Source organism: Pectinophora gossypiella, chromosome 16 (assembly GCF_024362695.1).
Source record: "Pectinophora gossypiella chromosome 16, ilPecGoss1.1, whole genome shotgun sequence".
Classification (NCBI taxonomy): Eukaryota; Metazoa; Arthropoda; class Insecta; order Lepidoptera; family Gelechiidae; genus Pectinophora; species Pectinophora gossypiella.
This window is the reverse complement of record NC_065419.1, coordinates 3,713,984-3,738,513: the sequence shown is the minus strand read 5'-3', so window position 1 is coordinate 3,738,513 and position 24,530 is coordinate 3,713,984. Positions and strand designations below refer to the sequence as shown.

General features: G+C 37.9%; 1 protein-coding gene across 2 annotated transcripts in view; it reads left to right on the top strand.

The window, feature by feature from the left end:
• The first annotated feature begins 7,274 nt into the window (after window positions 1-7,274).
• The window catches only part of LOC126373989 (neuropeptide CCHamide-1 receptor), a 198,964-nt gene continuing 181,708 nt past the window's right edge, over window positions 7,275-24,530 (top strand). For both annotated transcript variants that reach the window (XM_050020422.1, XM_050020421.1), the window contains exon 1: window positions 7,275-7,610. The gene's annotated coding sequence lies outside the window, so the exon portion shown is untranslated. The remainder of the gene's footprint in view (window positions 7,611-24,530) is intronic.

Here is a 24,530-nt window from a genome sequence, read left to right as displayed (position 1 = left end):
TGACGTGTCTGTGTAAATGTGTAGGTATGTGTCTGTGGCATCGTAACTCCCAAACGGATGATCCGATTTTAATGCGGTTTTTTTTTTGTTTGAAAGGTATATCAGTCGAGAGTGTTCTAAGCTTTGTTTGGTGGAAATCGGTTCAGGTCTTCAAGGCTATCAGGTCATTTGTTAAGTGTAATAGGAATGTTACAAGCTCAGTTTGCATAATATGTGGGATAAGTTATTTTTTGCTTTTATAGGGTTTAGCATTTTTAACCTTTTTACATAATAATTGAGTACTTTTTTGTTAAGGCCGGGTTTCCACTGACGCGGAGATGGACGGAGAAGAGCGGAGCTGTGCGGAGATGAGCGGAGATGTGCAGGAATCTAGCAATCACCGGGAGGGAGAGAGTGACAGAGCGTCTTCGTTTTTCGCTCGAACGCTTGATTGGTCAAAACCGCACATCTCCGCTCTTCTCCGCCCATCTCCGCCCATCTCCGCTCTTCTCCGTCCATTTCCGCGTCAGTGGAAACCCGGCCTTACATAGGAATAGGTGAGTGCTTACAAAATATTACTTAAGTACAAGATATAGTCCACATGCCTAAGCTGAGGTGTAACCTAAGTCGTATTTTAGTCTAAATGGCCGTAAGTTGCTAAGGAGTAAGGGGAACGCATGCGGAATGTCTGTCTCGCTTGCACTAACGCAGCAAGGCGACACACGATAAAAATGATATTTCTGTGTGGAGTTGTGTTTTGAGGTTAAGTTTTATGTCAACTTATAGACATACACACGCACGCACGCACGCACTCACGCACGCACGCACGCACTCACGCACGCACTCACGCACGCACATACACACACAACATTAACACAGACATACAACTACTTATATAAATTTATTATTGGCAGTTTCATATTCCTACATTGTTTTGTTTTTAGATTTTGTATTGTTTGTAAAAAAATAAAGATTTTTTATTCTGACAGTTGATGTTCTGTTAACAGAATTGGATAACGTAAAACATGCCACACTGAAACTCACTGAAACCATCGAAACTAAGTTATATTGTGTAACTCAGGTTACAAAGCGCTTTGGGCAATTGCTGCAACATCCGAATTGAAGTTTGGAACTGTCCCATATTACATAACACCCACTTAATACATACAGTGGTACTAATTCTACTTAGTACACACCATCTGATTTTATTTTAAGTTATACCTGTCATTTTCTTATCCACAGAAAAAGAAAGGGATGGGTGATCAACAGTCATAAAATTTATGGAAAACACGCCAATTTTATGCTGAAAACTAAACAACCTTTTCAAAATTTGACATCAGCTAATAACTCGACCGCATTAAGTTCACAGCTCACGACAAGCGGGATACAAACAGCGAAATGCCTATTTGTTTCGCACGGGTTATTCATTCATTCATTTTAAAATTAACTTAAAAACAACTGTCACTCATCCGTTTCTTTCGTTTTCGTCAGTTAAGAAAATGACAGGTATAATTTGAAATAAAATTAAGAAGTGTCAAATCAAGGCCATTAGTAAAATCAAGGCCATTTTATACATAAACTGACGGCTTCATTCCTAATAAGATAGGCAGTGCTTGCTCACTCCACCCTAAGCGCTCCACATTTGTCCGGCCAAATAGTTAATGCCAACTAAGGTAAACTATATGTTCCACGTCAAATAAAATAAATCAGTAGCATCCTTTGTGTTATATTTATTTTCTAGAGACCGGAACGAAGAAAATTTTGAAAAACTTATTTTCAATCCAAACTGCCTTTTACCAACAGATGGCTGCTTTTCGTTTTCATAACACATCCTTCAGACAAGATACACTCTATGTTGCTCCATATTGTATAGCAATATATTACGAAGTTTAGCTGGACAGTATGGAGACCTATTAAAATTTAGGAACACTCAAAACAGTGCTACCGCCTACATTTGAGCTACAGTGTTTATTCTCATCGAAAGCACACTGATCCCTCAGTCTTAAGAGGTAGATAAAAAAAATAACCCTGCGGCTACAAAATTAAATTGAGGCCCATCAAACAAGTAAATTAGATACTCACAGAGTATACAAAATTAGCACCAATAAAATTACACACGCATTTTATGTGCGCTCCTTGATAAGTTGTTTTGAGAGTTTAAGTAGCTACTTATTGTATCTAACGTAATTTCTACATTAATGCATCAAGTTACAGGCTGTTCACCTGATTGTTCGAAAGTAAGACGATCCGTGCTTCGGAAGGCACGTTAAGCCGTTGGTCCCGGTTACTACTTACTGATGTAAGTACGTAGTGGTTACATTAGTCATGTCAGGGGCCTTTGGCGGCTCAATGGTAACCCTGACACCAAGGTTGATGAGGTTGGTAATCCACCTCACAACCCACACGATAGAAGAGAATCACCATTTTAGACTTATTTTCGTACGTTTCGTAAGGGAATCAAAACTTACTTCCTATTAGACCTAGAATCATGAAAAGCTAAAAGAAAAGTTTTAAAACAGAAAAAATCGTCGTAAATTTCTTGTACCAACACAAAAAAGTCTTATATTTTTTTACGATTACAAACTTATTTGCTGTTGGCAAACTGATCGCGACCTGATAACGTCGATGTATGGAGACAAATGTATTCTTTTGTAATTTACAGTTTGTACGGAACCCTCGGTGTGTGAGTCGAAATCGCACTTGACCGGATTTTTATTTTAGACAAACATAACTGACGTCACCAGAGAACAAATTGAAACTACACTTAGTATTATCTGTCAAATTCAAATTCTTATATACTATACCTCTATATCTAATAATTTGATGAACATTCTTCTATCGTGTGGGTTATGAGGTGGATTACCAACCTCATTAACCCTGGTGGCAAGATTGCCGAGGGACTTTAAGTATATACAAGTACTTGTAGGTACCTATGTTCTTTTCCGATATTGCTTACATATCGCGCGAGACATGATAAATGGGCCAACTCTGCTGGCTGCGCGATAAATAAACCAATTTTATTGGCTGCTAGATAGCTGGACGAAACGCACTATATTTTATTATAAAAATAAATTGTTAATAAACTCTATTGTCTGCTTATCTTAGTGAGGTAAACTTATTTACATAATACCTACTGGATATTATTTAAATTAACATTTTTATCTTTGACAGGGATCGCGAGATAAGCGTTTAGAAAATTAATTATTTTAAAAATAATTATAGCAGAGGTAAAATTTATAACAACGTAATTTGACCTTTGTGAAATATTTTAATAGCGAGGTTTTTAAATTAAATCAGTTTTTTTTATTTGACTTATTGTACACTAAGTTAGCTGTTGCCCGTGCCTTTGTCCGCATCAACTCCGCAACGACTTTCCGATTGGCGTTCACGCAAGTTAGGGGCAAAAAAAACATCGAATTTGACAAAATTTAATGGATCGTACGATAGTTTTATCACAGTGCGCATGTTAGCCCGCAGGCAGCAGGTGAGGTTATCTGAACGGATCGGACCTGAGCTGCGAGTGTGGTGTTACGCCACAGGCTATGACTCACCTAACGTCCTGCCCCGCGTGCCTTGACACCTGGACGCGGGAGGAGCTTGTGAATACTGCTGAAAATCCTGTCCGGATGGCAAAATACTGGGGTGGAAAAATCCGAATGCCATCGAAACGTATGTACTTGTGTGGTTACCTTTAAGTGTTTGTAAGGGGTGTAAGTGACATAGTAACGAATACTGAGGGAGATGATTCAGCTCATTATTTTGAGTTAATCATCATCATCATCATCAGCCCATTAACGTCCCCACTGCTGGGGCACGGGCCTTCCCTATGGATGGATAGGGAGATCGGGCCTTAAACCATCACGCGGGCCCAGTGCGGATTGATGGTTATTAACGACTGCTAATGCAGCCGGGACCAACGGCTTAACGTGCCTTCCGAAGCACGGAGAAGCTCGAGATGAAAACTTTTTTTTTGTGGTCACCCATCCTATGACCGGCCTTTGCGAAAGTTGCTTTACTTCAACAATCGCAGGCCGAGCGCGTTAACCGCTGCCCCACCGAGCTCCTCAAAGTTAATATCAAGTGGAATTTTTCACCGCAAAAGTATATTATAAGAAGTTTTTCTTGCAGCTTCTTTTCCTCGGCTACACACACCTGTGTGAGAAGCTGCAGTAGTTTTACGCGGATGAGACGTTCGTTATGTAAAAATTGACGATTCAAAGTGTAATATGTTACCTACTGAATAAAGATATTTTTGAGTTTGAATTTGAATTAAAAATAATTTGAACAAAGCACGAAAAATAAATTGAATTTTGCAACGCAAAATTTCACTTGATATTAACTCAGAATTGTGGTCTGAATCATCCCCCTCAGTATTCGGTGCGATAACTAACAGCCTGTATAGTGCTCTCTGTCTAGATCTATCTCTCTAGTTCGCCACGTAGGACATCAAACTTTTCCAATTAATTTGAAACAAGATCAATGTCTGAGATTTGCGAAGGTACGCTACTTTCAGCTAAAAGTCGAGTATCTTTGGATATCTTATGGCATGCCAGGACAAACCCAAGACGGTTTATTGGTATGTCTGCATTATTCCATTTATATGTACATTTTTTTGGTTAAATAAAAAAAAAACAAAAAAGTAGTTTAATGGGTATTGAAACTAGTCGACATTTAGACTAGCGGTCACTAAAATGGTGGGCCGCAAACCTAACTTTGTGCGTGCCTAAGTTTCAAGCCGACACTGTAATTAAGTGACTTTATCGATTTATTAATTTTCATCGTAATAGACTCATCATCATCAATTTAAGAGCCATGCTCTTGTCGGTGCAGCATTTTCAATGCTACTTTTTTAGGGAAAAATAGGGCAGTGGTTTCCCTCTTGCCTTCCGCCCGTAATAGACTAGTTTCCAATTAATCAAATCAGTTACTTTTTACTTTTTTTTCGTCAAAACGAAATTAATATGGGATTTGTATGAAAAAGCAACCTGTGACGTTAAAGAAAACGTGACAAAATATCGCACGTCGGCAGCAATTGGGTAGTTGCCTAGGTCAAAGGTAAATCATGAACTTCTGATTACAAAATAACAAAATAAAGACAGATCTAAAGGTGACAAAAACGTTTCCTTTTTTTCTTTTCTATTTAGCTTATTTATGAATTTTAATAATGAAAATCACTCGGTGTCGGTATTTGCTGTAGATCCATATACTATAAATAATATATCTTTATTCAGAAAAAAATATTACTTAAAACTTTTACATACAATCATATTCATACATAGTATTGGTAGATACATATTTAACTGTTATTCGACATTCTTACAAGATTAGCTGTAACTCCTGCACTAGGATAAAGCCCGTGGCTTGATTAATTTTAAATTTACAAATAGAACAAATTTCATTATCGTATACATGTATACGGAATAGAAAAGTAGGAAATCGCTGGCAAAACTAGTGCTGACTACAAGGAAAGGGATATTAAATACCTATTTTTCAAGATACCTCTATCGACAGGCGATCACTGAGTCTAGCCACGGAAGTGTTCCATCACTTACACGTTTAAAAGTTTTATCAACACAAACAGAAATACAGGAGGACGTTTAATAGAAAGCTCGGTGAGGGGTACTTAGTTCATCTTGCGACGATGGTACATACACCTCTAACTGCCCCAATTATGATAATTATAGTTGCGACTATGCTATGCTAGCTTATGTTATGTGATAAGTTACGTTAAAAGTTTTATCTCCTCAGTACTTTCTCCCATCGCATATTGAGTTTGTTGTAAAAGCTAATCCATAGGTAAATAATTAAAAAATGAAACCCACGACAAAATCTGTCTTTATTTAAAAAAAATACACACACACACACATACACGCCACATAGACTCACTCTCACTCACTCAAATGTGTATAGTTAGTGGAAGCAGCTTCTAAACCCAAGAAATAATTTGTAGGGCTAACACACACACACAAACACACACACACACACACACACACACACACACACACACACACACACACACACACACACACACACACACACACACACACTCACAACATACATACATACACACACTTACATTATAACTTTCTTATTTCATCTTGTATTTAATTTATAGATTAAGCGCCTTTCTTATTATATTGTAATTAGACGCACGCACTTTATATTGTTAAAAGGTTTGTTAAAAGACATAAAAGAGCGAGGCCACCTGACACAGGTATATTTGCATACCTACTAGGTAGGTCTTAGCCCTAGCCTATAGATTAATGTGTGAGTTACTAAAATATTTTTTTTATAAGTAATTATATTTAGTCGAATACAATGTCAAAATAATAAATTATGAAATCATAAACTTTACCCGTAAACCGCAACCCACAAGCCGCTTTACACCTCTTTAAATCTTTTATCCTCTTTGCATAAGCTTAGTAGCTAGGTATCACGAGTTCCAACGGCGATTTGCATGTTTGAAACAAGACAAGTGAATGTTATTGTGAATAGAAGGTATTTTTTTTTAATTATCACAATACAGTGCGTATAATGCGCGACTTTCTCGGCTACGTTCCCCGAAAAAATATAAATGGAGTTGCCTTTGTATAACCTTCTAATTTAATGGAAAACAGACATATGTATCTTTTATCTTTTTTTTTGGTATTAATGACGACCCTTATTACACCAATGCACATCACACCTTCCACCCATTATTAGACTGATCAAATTAAAAAGAAACAATATAATATTATTTTTGTACCCTACAGTAATTCCTCCATCTTTGGTACGAGTCAGCAGAAAACAGCCAAATGAAAAACAATAAAATTAAAATTATTTTCCCGATTGACCCAATTCGATATCAATTTGGAGAAATGAAAAGAAAATTACGAATTAAGACGCAAAATTCAACAACAATAATTAGTAATTTCTGAATGATACAAAATTGAATTCTAATAAAAGCGCATTAGGTTCAGTGGTTGCGGGCATTTTCAATTATTGTTTAATTTTTTACATTCCCTTTTTTTTACCGACCCAACGGCACGTGAACGAATTTTATTACTTCTCCTCCTCACAAAAATGCTTTCAAACAATCCGAAATACTACAATGATTGTTAGCCAAGGTAAAGAAAACTTCTTACCTGGACGCAAATTGAACATTGTTTACATAATGTAAATAAGTCAGAAAGGAAATAGTACTTTGTATGAGTATGTGGCATATGGAAACCGCGATGTAAAATGTTCAACAGCTAATGTAGCTACGCGTTTGAGCGCGAAGCTGCCGCCTACTACAGTCGAAATCTAGCCGTAGCGAGCGACGGGCGGCCAAGCGTGTTTCCGAAAGCGCTCTCCCGCGCTACGAAAGCTGCGTTCTTTATTCGAAAATTCAAAAAGTATTCCTGACAATTCGTGCAGTTTATTTTTAAAGTTTTAATTATTCACAAATTACTTTTTATTAAAAATTAAGTTGTTTATAGTACGCACAGTGATTGATTTTAAATAAGTGCTTGCAAAAGTTTGAAAATAAAGAAATAGTTTTAACAATAAAAACTATAAAGAATAACGGATGGGAAAGAAGTGTTTTATGTGACAGTGATAAAAAAGTGTTAACTGATAATAAAACTTTGACAAAGAACTTTTCTGAATAAGTAAGTAATTAAAGTTAATAAAAGCTTATAATTAACTTCATACACCCGGATATCTATTTTTTATTAAACTTTTAAGTTACTTAATTCTTTATTACACTCCACTTTTACTTTGTTCTATACATAATTTTCTTTGAAGACAATTTTAATTGCAAAAAAAATGTTTTAGTATAAGTACCCTACCTCACAAATTGAGAAATTAAAAATAAACTCAATAAAATTTCAGAACAGGTATTTGTTTATTTTTAATTCATAATAAGAACATTCGGAATTTGAAATCCAAACAGATGTTTCCTTTATTACCAAAACCATTCGAAACCTCGATTTAGAATTGGCTGCCGATAATTTGAACACAGATGTTAGCGTTTCGAATTTTATTGTACCTACAATAAAGTCATTGATCATTTCAGCTTTTCTCAAACTGTGCTAAATGGAGTCTTAGATTCCGCAAGGCCTCTGTTATGGCTTCAATGTAGGACATAATAACTACGTTCACTAATATGCCGTAAATGATTGGATGGTGAAAATGGTATGAATATACAGCTAGATGAAGATTCATAAAGTACTTATTTTTTTTTGTCTTTTTTTGACTCGACTTATTGTAGATTCCGGACTCCCGGTACAGAATTTAAGACAACAGACCTGAGGGTGACCAGTTGGGCGCAAATCCCGGCTCAGGGCGCCGATGCTTTTCTGTACCGTGCTTAAGCGGGATGTATTCGGAAGCCGCAACTACCAGGGGATCTGGGTGGAGGTCTGCGGAGCAGAATCGAAAAAATGTTTTGAAGCGAATTTAAACCATTGGGCAATGGTTGCCAACCGTGGCTTTTCGGATGAAACGAATTTGTTTAACCTGTAAGCGACTGATTTGAGAGGGACTCACCTGAGCCAAAATGACCCCGGCAGAGGTCATGATCGGACGGATACAGGTCGTGTAGATTTTCATCTTATTCCTAAGGGATAATTTACTACGCTTCTTAAGGAGACAGTGAAGACGGCCCATTACAAACGCGGCGCGATCACGCATACGTTTAGGATAGAATAGAATAGAAATTGTTTATTATAAAAGGACGCCACATACAAAAACAAGACAATAACATCACTTAAAAAAAAATAAAAAAAAAATCACAAAACAATTACAAAAAGCATAGGAGGAGCGTTTGATATGGGCCTTGAACGTTAGATGTCTATCTAACACTATGCTGAGATATTTGACTTCTTCTTAGGAGGAAAGGGCTTGCCAAACATCTTAATGACTTTGATTAGACGGCGCGACCGTGGCGTGTTATAATTAGCCCTTTGAGAAGTACACTGCTGCACTTTTCTCCGGGTTTACCTCGATTCTCCATTTGCGGAACCACTTGCCCAGGGCATTTTCTGCGCATTGGAGAATTCCGGTCATCATAACTTGACCGCGGCACGAAGAAAATTTCTATCAAGTCTTGTATTGGCCCCGATTCCTGCAGACACCTACTAATTTTATTTTAAGTTATACCCGTCTTTTTCTTATTCGCTGACAAGTTAAGTTTTAGAACAGCTGGATTATTTTTCGTCTTTAAATTCGCAGGAATTTTTACGAGTATTAGAGTCGACTCTTTATCATTACCTACTTCATATTTTCAGAATTCAAATTTTGAATTTGATATATTCTATTCTTGCATTAGCAGTCGTTAATAACCATCAATCAGCACTGGGCCAGCGTGATGGTATAAGGTCCGATCTTCTTATCCATCCATAGGGAAGGCCCGTGCTCCAGTAGTGGGGACGTTATTGGGCTGATGATGATATTCTAAAGGAAGATAGATATTTTTAATACCTCACTTATTATTTCATTTTCCCTGTTTAATATATTTGCTATCTTAAAGTAGCAACCGTTATTTAGTTTTATTGTTGCTTATTGTTGCTAAAATATTTAATCGCTACCAAAACATAACATAACATAACAAATACTTTTACTTTTCTTTTTACTTTTTTTACTTTACAAAAGTTATTTTGTAACCAAGTAGTTAGTCGACTAATAAGTTCTTTGTCGCCTCAAAAATAATTTGCTTTTTATTACTTGCTATTTTTAAAATAACCGTGGGAGGGTTGTACTTACCTACCGCTTGAAAATATTTTAAGACTATTTTCTTTAAAAATATATGCTCGCTTTTGTAATGTAAAAAAAGACACGTACTATAAGTGTGTACTTTTAGTGGTTAGACACGGAATAGAAGCTTTCTCCTCTTCTTCATCATCATGAGCATGCTCTTTAGGTTGGAAAGGCCCTAACGAGCATTTTGTATGCGAACCAAACCTGAACCTGAGAGCAAATATAATTCCATAGTCTCAGGTTACCCCGGTGGAAAATGGCGTGAGATTATTTATATATGTATGTATGTACCCTCTGTCGGTGGTTGTACCCCTGTCTCTTTTACTACTATTCCTGGAAACAGTTAATTACGACAACTCTACTGCTTCTCAAATTCCATAGCCACGTTACCGGGAACGTTTATTGTAAAATAGAAAATAGAATACTATATATTATAGAGACACACACATACACGTATTTACATCATACCTTTCTTATTTTATCAATTAGTATTTATAGTTTAAGCGCCTTTCTTGTTAACATAAGGTCGCCCAAAGGACCCCCTTTTATAATCATCATCATCAGCCGTACGACGCTCACAGCTGGGCATAGGCCTCCCCCAAGGATCTCCACGACGATCGGTCCTGCGCTGCCCGTATCAGGCGGCTTCGCGCGAAAAAAACATGTTTATTTCAGTAGCTTATGAATTCATAAATTTTCCGACAGGAAATTCCACTTGATATCAATTTATAATCATGGTCTGAATCATCCCTCTCAGTATTCGTTACGATGTCCCTAACATCCTGTATTGTTAAAACATAGTCATAGAAGAGCGAGGTAACCTAACACAGGTATCTTACATACCTACTAGTAGGTCTTAGCCCAAGTCTATAGGTTCCTTTGAAAGCTACTGAAATATTTTTTTTATAGATTTTTGTTATTATAAAAGGGGGTACATTGGGAGCAAAGAAAGACAAAACAATAACATTATTTAAAATTTTCACTATAAAAATCTTCGTCGAAATAATAATAAGGTGGTGGTGGATGGCCTTAAATAAAAGGGTCTCACTCAGCACAAGCCGCTGCGTAAACCACGACACGCTGGTATTATGTGGACCCTGCTGAGTGAGGGTCCACCTTAAGCGGTGTTCGCCTAGGCTTTCCTCTTCCGACTCTACCACTTACACTCGCTGTTAGCAACACCACTTTAAAAAAATATTTTTTATTATTGTGCCAACTTTTGTAGCTCACTCTCTTCTTAATAATAATAATAATAAAACACTTTATTGCACACAAGTTCACAAAACATTTACAGGATAAACTTATTCTAAGGTGGGCAAAGGCGGCCTTATCGCTAAGAGCGATCTCTTCCAGACAACCTTCGGGAGGGGATATATAGTACACTTGTACAGCTGCAGTGTAGCGCGCAAAAACGTAAAATAAAATAAGAGAAAAAAAATATAATTATTTTCTCTTCTTCCTGTCAGACCTCCCGTATGTAACGTGTATTTGCCTTGGGCAAATAAATAATTATAATTTCAACAACGTATTTTAACTACGAACTACCGCCTTGCCCCGATCACCTGCATTTTCTTCTTCTATCGTGTGAGTTGTGAGGTGGATTACCAACCTCATCAACCCTGGTGTCAGGGTTACTATTGAGCCGCCAAAGGCCCCTGACATGGCTCATGTAACGAATACCTACTTACATCAGTAAGTAGTAACCGGGACTAACGGCTTAACGTGCCTTCCGAAGCACGGATCGTCCTACTTTCGGACAATCAGGTGACCAGCCCGTAATGTCCTAACCAAACTAGGATCACAAAGTGATTTTTGTGATATGTCCCGACTGGGATTCGAACCCAGGACCTCCGGATCGTGAGACCAACGCTCAACCACCCCGCATCATAAATCATTTTCATAAGTAACAACTTTAATAAAAATGTTATGCATGAAAAATCTCGAACCTTTGTAATATGATTCTCTGGACCCATGGGCCGATGGATAATGTATGTTAAGTTCGGGCTCCATTAAACCCACTTAGACCTTCGGTCATTGCTGTAACGTCAGTGGCGGCCCTTGAAAAATATTTAGGTGGTGCGAAACCTCAAAATGGCACCCCTGAGCCCCATATTTTTTTTTTAATCAGTTTATGGCCACTGAAATTTACCTTTCTTTTAAAAATGTTGTTAACGGCCACCTGGTATGAGTTTTGTGGCCGCAATCTAAACCGATGAAGTTAGTTTGCGGCCAGGTAGGAACAGTCTTGATTGATATGCCCCCCCCCAAACCCCACTCCCGCCCCTATTTCGGCGCCACTCGCACCGCCCTAGGGTTACCAGATCACCATGCGTCTTTATTCGGTTGGTAGTTTGAAAACACGTATTTTTCTAAGAAATTACTTAGTATCACACGCGGTAGAATCTTTAAGCTATGTGGCTGTTTTAACATGCATAATCTAACGCCTGTGCTCCCTAATGGGGTAAGCAGATCCACCAGTAATTAAAAACAACTTAAAGTCCGACCAAATGACCTTTTAAAATCTTTAAAAAATAAATGGCTTTTACTTTTAGTGCCTCTTTTCTGGCTACGGGAAATAGACGTGATATGAGCCAAACGAAGAGCTCGGTGACGCAGCGGTTAACGCGCTCAGTCTGCGATTGTTGAAGTTAAGCAACTATCGCAAAGGCCGGTCATAGGATGGGTGACCACAAAAGAAAAAGTTTTCATCTCCAGCTCCTCCGTGCTTCGGAAGGCATGTTAAGCCGTTGGTCCCGGCTGCATTAGCAGTCGTTAATAATCAGCAATCCGCACTGGGCCCGCGTGGTGGTTTAACGCCTGATCTCCCTATCCATCCATAGGGAAGGCCCGTGCCCCAGCAGTGGGGACGTTAATGGGCTGGTGATGATGATGAACCGAGCGTGTTCTATGTTTTTTTTATACGTTCCCAGTACAGCTTTAGATCACTAAAATGAAAGAAAATCGAGGATTGATTTATAAGAAGTATTATTACTTTTAGCGTTCAGCACATTTACGTAGTTACATTGTGACATATAATAATGAGATTAGGTACTATCCAATTATCTATTAATTATCTGGTGGTTGATAGAGATTAGATTGATAAAGTTTACTCAAGTACGAATACACGTGGATCTCCATTATAATCACTACATAGTATAAAACAAAGTCGCTTTTTCTGTCCTTATATCTCTATGTACGCTTAAATCTTTAAAACTTCGTAACGGATTTTGATGCGGTTTTTTAAATAGATAGAATGATTCAAGAGGAAGGTTTATATTATGTATAATAACACCCATTAAATAGTGGAGAAATACTGTTATTTTTGAGGTTTTTAAGGTGATGTCGTAAATAATTTCATTTTTTCCTCAGCATTGCACCCGAGCGAAGCCAGAGCGGGTCGCTAGTAGAATATAAATCTTCCTCCTGAAGTTTCAAGTGATTTGGAAATTAAGTTTAATAGGACTTCAGTATCCTTAAGCTTTTTGCCACCGCCAAGTCGAGTAAAACAGGCAAGCCCTACATTTTGCCTAAAATGTAGAGTTTGTGAACTTAGGTTTTGTATAATTAGGGCATATAGAGTTGGAAGCTTGGCTCTGTATGAGATCTGATAACTTTTTGACTTTGATTTTTTAACGATCGGCATGGTCTTGCTTGGCGACATTGAACTTCAGTCTCCTTGAGCCTCTTGCCATAGCCAAGTCGAGTGAAACAAGTAAGCCCTATATTTTCCTAACATTTGTAGAGTTTGTGAACTTAGGGTTTGTATAATTAGGGCGTGTAGAGTTGGAAGCTCGACTCTATATGAGATCTGTTAACTTTTTGACTTTGATTTAACGATCGGTATTGTCTTGTCTTGGCGGCATTGGGCTTCAGTATTCTTGAGCCTTTTGGCATAGCCAAGTCGAGTGAAACAAGTAAGCCCTATATTTTACGAACATGTAGAGTTTGTGAACTTAGGGTTTGTATAATTAGGGCGTGTAGAGTTGGAAGATTGACTCTATATGAGATCTGATAACTTTTTGACTTTGATTTAACATGAAAATGTTTTTTGTTGGGATGAAGTATACAGAATGTTGAACGATAAAGTACAACCTGTTCAATATTCTATGTTCCTGGCAGAAATGCAGATATTCTAATAGTTGGCCCGAGTTTATCCAAATATTTAGACTATGGTCGAACTCCTGTCTTCAGAACTAGAGTACGTGGCGATAAATAGCTTGTAATTAATACTATGAACGATAAACTACTTGATTTGCTTCGAAAACACGATGTTTTACCTGTATATTTCCCAGGGACACCATATCTAGGTCAAAGATAATCCGAAAATAGAAGAGAGCATAAAAATGTCAAAAAGCTCTCAACTGTTTCTTTTTAAATTTTTTTTTTTAATAAAGGTTCTATTAGCAACGGCCTCCTTGGTCCAGTGGTTGAGCGTTGGGCTCACGATCCGGAGGTCCCGGGTTCGAATCCCGGTGGGGACATATCACAAAAACCACTTTGTGATCCCTAGTTTGGTTAGAACATTACAGGCTGATTACCTGATTGTCCAAAAAGTAAGATAGATGATCTGTGCTTCGGAAGGCACGTTAAGCCGTTGGTCCCGGTTACTACTTACTGATGTAAGTAAATAGTCGTTACATGAGCCATGTCAGAGGCCTTTGGCGGCTCAATAGTAACCCTGACACCAGGGTTGATGAGGTTGGCACTCCACCTCACAACCCACACGATAGAAGAAGATTAGCAAATGGAATACCATAGTTTTTGCTTACCTCAGTGGGAAATTTGCACGAGTTGATGTAGGTATTATTTTTTATCGGAATGTACATTAAGCTATTAGGCCCGGCTATTAGCTGTAAAACACCTCCACCCAACGCAGTGGAGAAACGTGGTGGAGTATGCTCAGATCTACCTCCGGATACTTGGGGGGGGGGGGGGGGTGTACTATTAATAATAATCATCATCATCAGCCCAATAATGTCCCTGCTGGGGCACGGGCCTTCCCTATGGATGGATAGGGAGATCGGGCCTTAAACCATCACGTGGGCCCAGTGCGGATTGAAAGTTATTAACGACTGCTAATGCAGCCGGGACCAACGGCTTAACGTGCCTTCCGAAGCACGGAGGAGCTCCGATGATGAAAACTTTTTTTTGTGGTCACTCATCCTATGACCGGCCTTTGCGAAATTTGCTGTACTTCAACAATCGCAGGTCGATCGCGTTAACCGCTGCGCCACCGAGCTCCTCAATAATAAAATAATAATAATACACTTTATTTTACTTACTGGGAAGTCTCGTCAACGAACTTTGTTATGTTTTTATGAATAAATTATTTTTATTTTTTTTTAATTTTTTTTTAATTGGACACAAATATTACGACTACTACGTATAGAACGACAACTCTCCGCCTCCCACCAGCGGCTGCACTAGGCTTACGTCACCCCCCCCCCCCCCCTCGGTCTTACTTTAGTCTTCAATGGCATGGCCCAGCAGTGGAAGGTACATAGGTTTTTTATGTATGTATATTATAATAAATATGAATACATTTTAATAAAGATTTACGTAACAAATTAGGATTGAGGTAACTGGAATTCTATAGTCTCTGATTTGCTTATCCCGGTGGTAAATAGGCGTGAGTTTATGTATGTATGTATTACGTAACAGGTACAGGTTAGGTACGATGTTTGACTATGTTTATTGATGACGTCAAACAAGTACAATTAGGCTACGGACTCCTACACAACCTACATTACCTCTTTGTAATATTACTATAGAATAAGGAATAATACTACGTATAGAAAGGCAACTCTCCGCTCCCCACCAGCGGGTGAATTAGGTTCACCTCACCCCCTTCGGTCTTACTTTAGTCTTCGGTGGTATGGGCGTCAGACGTCGCATAGACAGATGCGCGTGTTCGATAACGTCAATGTCTGTGTCTGTGTAAAACAAGATGTTTTGTATGGCGTATATGGGTGAGATATTACTGTAGATTTGAGAATAAGAATAAAATAAATGTACTTATTGCCAGTAACAGTTTACATTTTTCTCTAAGAACTAGGTATTTATGAATACAGGCAGAAGGAAATGGGTCGGTTTGTACTGGGATAGAGCCTCGCTATAACACCATCCAGCGCTGGTTTACAGTCATTTCCTGTTCCTGGGATATTGTGCGGAAGTAATTGTCAACGAGGGCTAGAGGATATTAAATATAAATATACATATTTCCTGTCAGAAAATTCATTAAAATTTTAGTGATTTTTTTTAATTATTTTCCGTTCGATACTTTTGCGACGAAAAATTCCACTTGATATCAACTCAGAATCAGAGCCTGCATCATACCTCAAAGTTTTCGTTACGATGTCACTAACACCCTGTATAGCAGCTTTGGGTAATTTATAATAAAATGAAAAGACAATCCATTCAAATTGTAAGTAGGTACTCTTGAGTGTGTGTATGTGTGTTGTATGAAATTCATTCAAACACAAACACGCAAACACACCCACGTGTTTATGTTTGAATGAATTTCAGGTACTTATTTACGTAAACATAGAATTTAAGTATAACGTAAATAAAATATTCTGAAGCTACAAAAGCTTTCAGATAAGATAGACAAACTTCCTTGTAAACATTTTATTATAAAGCACTCTTTCAATTAAAAAAAAATTCCAAAATATAAATTTTTCATATCAAAAGCAAAGTGAATCAAAACAAAGAATGAAATAAAATATTTTACAATAACATAAACAGAAGTCTTTTAACGCGTAACTAACCGAGGCCACACCCCGGACACTTCATACAAAAAACCTCGTTTTACACAGACACTACACATTGACGTTATCGTACACGCGCCTCTGTGTGTGTGATGTCTGACGCACGTAGGATTGTAGACTAAAGTAAGACTGAGGGGTGGTGAGGTAAATCTACTTTAGCCGCTGGTGGGGAACCGAGAGTTGCCGTTTTATACGTATCTAGTACATAATACAGACAGAGAGAGATTGGAAGCGTTTGAGATGTGGTGTTGGCGAAGGATGGAGGGTATAAGCTGGACTGAAATGGTGTCAAATGAAAAAGTGCTGGAAAGAGTTGAAGAAAAGAGAACCATATTGAAGACTATAGAGAACCGGAGAGGAAATATGATTGGCCACCTGATACGACACGATTCATTTATAACAAACATTATAGAAGGAAAAATTGAAGGGAAGAGAGGAAGGGGTAGACCTAGGATAACATTTATGAAACAAATAAAAGAGAAGGTGCAGGTCGTGTCGTATCGGGAGGTGAAGGTTTTGGCGGGAAGAAGAGAGGAATGGCGGTTACTCCACCGACAAGAGCGCAGCTCTTAAATAGAGAGAGAGAGAGTACATAATATTATTTTAGATATTCTATTCCGAGACACCATGACCACGTCGCCGGCGACTGTCGCGAAACATATCATATTGACGCAATCTTACGGCTTCCGTGGTCGATTTATTGAACGTTAGACTTACGATCCGGAGGCTCCGGGTACGAATCCCGGTGTGGACATATCACAAAAATCACTTTGTGATCCCTAGTTTCGTTAAGACATTACAGGCTGATCACTCGATTGCCCGAAAGTAAGATCCGTGCTTCGGAAGGCGCGTTAAGCCGTTGGTCCCGGTTACTACTTACTGATATAAGTGAGTAATCGTTACATGAGTCATGTCAGGGGCCTTTGACGGCATAATAATAACCCTGACACCAGGGTTGATGGGGTTGGTAGCCCAACTCACAGCCCACGCGATAAGAAGAAGAAGACATAACCTTATATAGCCACTGTGCTCCTGTGGTTCACTGGCCTGCTTCTCAAACGGGGAGCACCGGTTCGAAGCCCCGTACTGAACTTGTATGTTTTGTAATATTACAACTATATTTCTAATTGGGGTAGTCAGTTGTACAACTATCAATGAATTAAGCAGGTACCCGCTTCAATGAACTTTTTGTTACATCAACGAGATAGGTGGTGTGCCGTAGCGCCATCTGTAGTCGCTAGCATGTGTTAGTGAAAATTGCTCTGAGTGCAAGTTTGATATCGGGAATCGAACCAGGGCTCCCCGTTTGAGAACAAAGCCTGCGAACTACAGCACCACAGTGACTCATTTTATTTTAAACTGTGTATTTGAATTCACATCGTTGTATCGTAACGAACACTCAACCCAGTGGTTACATTAATCATTATTTTATTTTAATGAAATTGTAATATAATCCGTCATTGTTAGACAATTCCTAGGAAATTTATGTGATTCCTAAAATCGCACGGAAATGTGTGAAATAAATTATATTATCTACACATTACACATTTCCTTGCAAATATATATACATTTCCTATTTAGCAATCGGAAATGTAAAACATTTAAGATATTAATTATCAGACTGACTGCTTGACAAATGAAAATGTGATTTTATAAGAATTTTAAGTTGTTTTTGTGATACGTTAAAAGTTAATAGAAAGTTGATTTTAAAGGTTTTAATTATTAAGATAATATGAATATATTATTATTATTTTACGGTATGACTGTTACCCAATTGTCTCAATAAGTGCTATAATAAAAAAATATTATTAACAACGTGTTTTATTACAGAAAGCATTTACTTTTTTTCCTAGGATATCTATGCATTATGAGCTCGGTGCATGAGGAGGTGGTGTATGCATGAGGAGCTCGGTGGCGCAGGAGGAGCTCGGTGGCGCAGCGGTAAACGCGCTCGGTCTTCGATTGTTGAAGTTAAGCAACTTTCGCAAAGGCCGGTCATAGGATGGGTGACCACAAAAAAAAAAGTTTTCATCTCGAGCTCCTCCGTGCTTCGGAAGGCACGTTAAGCCGTTGGTCCCGGCTGCATTAGCAGTCGTTAATAACCATCAATCCGCACTGGGCCCGCGTGATGGTTTAAGGCCCGATCTCCCTATCCATCCATAGGGAAGGCCCGTGCCCCAGCAGTGGGGACGTTAATGGGCTGATGATGATGATGATGATGATCTATGCATTAAACAGTTTTCAAACAATATTTTATACATTTCCTAAATAGTATCGGAATTGTACACATATCCTAGGATTTGTAGACAATTTATTGATTTCATACATTTCCGGTAATAGATAAATTGACGATCCCGTCAATGTTATTTTTTTTTTGTTTTGGTTTTCCCCGAAGGGTAAGGCAAAGGGAACTATGCCCATACAGCCATGTCTTACGTATTTTTTTTTCTTGATGATTAATGAAATGATGAAAGGTGATGAATGATGATGATGAAACCTAAGCCCCCACCCTCGGAGTAGACTCCTACTCCGAACCCCAAACGAATTAACTCAAAAGTCCGCATAAACTTTTGAGTTATGAAGCGGCTTCCCGGCACGAAGCGAAAATAGGCTTCGACTGTGTTTATTGAATACTCCAATATAATAACACTCGCGAATGTCTTCTGACTAACTTAATGCGATCATTAACCACAAAACACCACTTCGTATTAATTATTTAGATTACTCAATGAAGAAAGCAACTGTCCCGTTCCCGTTTCCCGCCGAAAAGCCCCGTCAATGTTAAATTGAGACGTCAAACAACTAACGTCAATTCGAATTGTCAAAACCGGAGCTGTCAGTTTCGAACATTACATTACTAAAGTCAAGGCTGTATGGTCCTCAGATCTTTGCCTGCCTTATATAAGACGAATTTAAACAACAACAACGGTCATTCGAATTTAGTTAACGGTCGGATCGCGAACATTTGTATACAATACGTAATTAAATCAAGTGTTTTCGAGGTATTATTGGTTTGTATTTAAAATCCCTTCTGAGCATGCTGTAATTTATTTGTAAATGAACATAACATTGTTGATGAGCATACTTAAATAAATAATATCGTTCTTGTAGGTACCAAAAAGGGGTGTTTTACGTCTAATAGCTGGGACGGAATCATCTCCAATCCGTAGTGGAGCAGCGCGTAGTGAAAAAAAAAGTAAGTAAAGTTGGAGCCTGCTAGTAAGTGCAAAGACACCTGACACATCCGCTCCTCGAACATTTACCGCTTATGTAGTTATTTTCTTTTTACAAGGCAATTAAGTTCAGTGTTCTTAAGGAATGAAGTGCTCCATTCCCCCTTCGGCTGATTCAGGGTAAGCCAGTGCCCAGCAGTAGGACGTATATAGGCTGTTTATGTTTAGATATGTTATGTACCGAAAAGGAAATGTAATTAAAGGAGGCATGAACATATAATTTATCTGTTTTTTGACTTGACTCATTGTATATTTAACGGAAATGTCATTAACTACATGGTTGGAGCCAGCATGGTTAGAGAAAACAAATAATTAATATTATTCGCGTCGAGCTAATCAAAAAGGGTCATCGACACTTTCTATCAGGGCTGTTGTAAGTCAGAATGCCGAAATTCTGAATAAAAACGCCAGAAATTAGTGTACCTCCAAAGGAAAATGTTCGTCGAAATATGGAACCCCGTGCCATGTTGTGTCATGGTTGCATCAAAGTCAAACTTATTTTCCGTAACCTAGACTTATCTAGCAAGGATCAAAAAAGATTTTCTCAAATCCATATCCGGATTTCGGAATAAAATGGACATGAAAATTCTAACCTATAACTTCGTTTCAGGCATTTGGCATCACTATGCCAATCTACCTTACATCTTTGACATTTTTTGAATTCAATTTCCTTATTATAAACATACTTTTAAGTTAAGAAATGAAATCCCCTATTCGAAATTCGAAATTGGCGAAATTATGTTTAAAATCGCGTAAATTATTTTGGTAGTATTTTGAATTTGATGCATGAGAAATCTTGGTACCATGCGTGGTTATTCTCTTTTATTGCTTTATTTTACGTTGGCAATAATAAATAATAATGCTAGTAAAAACTCGGTCAAGTTCGAGTTACACTCGCGCATTGAGAGTGCCGTACCAGCATACAAACGCGCATTGCGTTTGTGGTGGAAAATTCCACTTGATATCAACTCAGAACCGTGGTCTGAATCATCCCCCTCAGTATTCTTTACAATGTACAATAGCATTATCCCGTTTTACACAGGATCCACTTACCTAACCTGAAGATTTGACAGGTCCGATTTTTTACAGAAGTGATTGCCTGTCTGACCTTTCAACCCGCGAACGGAATACCAACCCAATACAGGTTAGGTCACATACCTTCGAAAAATGCATTTCTCGGGAATGTGGCTTTCTTCATTGTTTTCTTTCACCACTGAGCACGTGATAATCATTTATGATCTAAACATGAATTCGAAAACAAATTTTACATTCATGAGTGATCTGTGCTGGATTCGAACCTGCGACCTCAAAGTGAGAGAAAGCGTTCTAACAACTGGGCTACCACGGCTCCCCTGTCACTAACACCCTATACAGGGTGTTAGTGATGACAGGGTGTTGTTTTTTTTAAGTTATTTTCTTTTCCATACTTTGCGACGGAAAATTCCACTTGATATCATCTCAGAATCATGGTCTCAATCATCCCTCAAAGTCTCGATGTCACTAACACCCTGTAATAAACAAAAAGTAATAATCCTGAATGGACTAAATTTGATCCCAATGGATTTAATATTTATATTCTACTTCCATAATGAACGCTATGCCGAAAATAAAAGGTCAAGTGTCGGTTTGACCTGAGCGTTGAGGGTTCCGTACGCTAGTTTGTGTAGAGGGATTTTAAAAGAGCTCTATTGTTTGTATAATTAGGATTGAAGGTAAATTAACACCAACACTTAATGGAGCAAAAGCGTGGTGGAGTTACAATGGGAAGTATAGACTGTTTATGACTGTATAGAATAGAATAGAATAGAAGTGAAGACACTGGTGCTAATTCCTGTAAACATCATCTAATTTTATTTTAAGTTATACCTGTCATTTTCTTATCCGCCGAAATGGAAAGGGACGGGTAATCGACAAGCATAAAATTTATGGAACACACGTCAATTTTTAGCACAAATCTAAAATAACCCTATAAAAAATTTGCATTGGCTATTCACCCGACAGCATTAAGTTGACAGCACACGTCATACGGTTTTCATACCAAAGAGATAACTTTTTGATTCGCCCGGGTTATTCATTCATTTACTGATTCTTCTAAAAATTAAGAGCTGTCAATCATCTGTCCCTTTCCTTTTCGACGGATAAGAAAATGACAGGTACTTATAACTTAAAGTAAAATTAGGAGGTGTCTGCAGGAATCGGGGCAACTGGCAGGACCCCGATACCGACCCCGCCGGCGTGGTCGACGATTTCCCTCATTCAGCGCTTATCGCTATAGAGCCGAGGTTCGCGCCCAACTGGGCACCCTCAGGCCTGTTGTCTTAAACGTTGTACCGGGTGAGAGCCTTCAGCGCTCCCCATTTGTCCGGCCAAGTAGTTAATGCCATCTGCGGCAAATCTACAATAAGTCACGTCAAAAAAAAAAGGGGCCACTGGCCGCTTTTCTTTTTCAAATTGTTTTTTTCTTGTACTTTGGGCTTATCTGCCTAGACCTTAGGTAATAAATATCTTTTTACATAAGTTTTGCGCATTTTTACTGACGGGAACGGCACATCTCAACATAAGATCACAAATATATCCCAATTGGGGTTGTCAGTGGTACATTCATCCCAAGATGAACTAAGTAACCACACTTCACCGAGCTTTCTGTTAGACCAACGTGACAGGTGATGAGACTTATTGCCGTCTTCAATGTTGTGCCAACTGTGTTAGTGAAAACTACGAATTAATTTTTAAAAAATATACACATACCAAATGTATATAACAAATAAGCTCACGACTACTCCCAATTGATATTCATTTTTTTAAATTTTTTTTTCAAGTCTCCTGTTGTGTGTACAAAAGCACTTTATCGTCTTGTTGTATAATAAAAAAGCAATTGTTGGAAAATTTGCGAAAATTTTTTAGAAGTAACGTGAATAAAATGTGAATCTCTATTTTTTATCTATTATGTTACCGCTGCACCACCCAACAAACTTTTGCGACGGAAAATTCCACTTGATACAAACTCAGAATCATGGCCTGAATGATCCCTCAAAGTTTTCGTTATGACGGCACTACCGCCCTATACATCATCTAAATACAAAATACACATACAAAAATATTTATTCAATACAAACACAAAAATACAAATACAAACAAATACAAATATCTATATATATACAAATCATCTAACAATGATTTTAACATTATGAGACGGAACCCTGATAAAAGTTATTTTTTTCTAGAACCTATCAAACAATTATGATTGAATGGCCAGAAACATGATTTTTGCCACGAAAAAGTTTATCGGATTTATTTTTCCACCAGAGAAAAACATATTTATACGTATAGCTTTCCACTCGCGATAATTAGACTCATTTCTGTAAGTAACAATAGGTATACTTATTGTAATACTAGTAAACAAGTAAATTGATAACCTTCTCCTTTTTTGGAGTCCGTAAAAAATAAAGTAAAATCTAAATAATATAAAAGGAGAAACTGACTGACTGACATATCAACGCACAGCCTAAACGGGTAAACGTAGGCACTTGAAATTTGGAAGGGACGTAGCTCAGGTACCGTAGAGGTGCACTAAGAAAGGAATTCCCCAATTTCCCACGGGAACGGCAATTAACGGGAAAATCCTTTTGTATGAAAAATCTAAACCGCTTAAGTTAGACGCTTGAAATTTGGCATGCAGGTTCCTTAGTTAAAGCTTAGTTGCAACAGGATATTGCAAAATTCCCACGGAAACGGGAGTTAGCGGAAAAAAAATATGAAAAATCTAAACTGCATAAGTTAGATGCTTGAAATTATATATGCACTCCCACACACACAACGATCTCTCTTTTATAACACGCCACGCGGACGACGTCGCGGGCTAAAGCTAGTAATTCTATAAATTAATTCCATACATGTCGCTTACTTAACCTAATGATTTGAATAAGAACCAGCTCAATACCAGTTAAGCCACATACATACATAAACTCACGCCTATTTCCCGCCGGGGTAAGCAGAGACTAGAATTCCATTAGCTTCGATCCTGACACACTTAACACACCCATCACCTTGTGCAACAGTACCCACCTAATTTGTCTGCCTCATTTTGTCATTGTTATTAAGTATGTACATTATATAATATCGGATATCCGCTCTCATTATTGTATAAGTAATATGTATTTTGATTTGTCAAACTTTTTAATTGGCTGTATAAGTATGTAATCTTAAGTTGTTAATATTGTAGTTTTATGCTGTAAAGTTTGCAATAAATGATAAAATAAATAAAATAAAAACATGGTTAGGTCACGTACTTCCAAAAATGTATTTCTCGTAAATGTGCTCGTTGACGCTGTTTTCCTCTTATACTGAGCACCTGATATTAATGCTTTATCCAAACATGAATTCGTAAACAATTTTCGGAAAGCATTGGTTTAGACCTGTGCTGGATTAGAAGCTGCGACTTCAAAGTGAGAGTCATGCTTACGTATGTATCTAGTACATAAAACACTTTTATCAATAGTCATAATATACAGGATGTTAGTAACATCGTACCAAATACTGAGTGGGATAATTCAAACGGTGATTCTAAGTTAATATCAAATGGAATTTTCCGTCTCAATATGATTTTTTCGTTCTTTTAAATTGTTTTCAATTTTCTTCTTTTACAATGAAAGGAAATGCGGAATCTAATGAGAATTTTGAAATTTAAAATGATTGACGGTCAGAAAGAAAGGCCAGTATGTGCAGAGTTTATACTCTGCTACAAGAGTTTCTTCATTCTTCTTTTACAATGAAAAATTCCACTTGATATTAATTCAGAATCACGGTCTGTGTTTATTATCCCTCTCTTTAT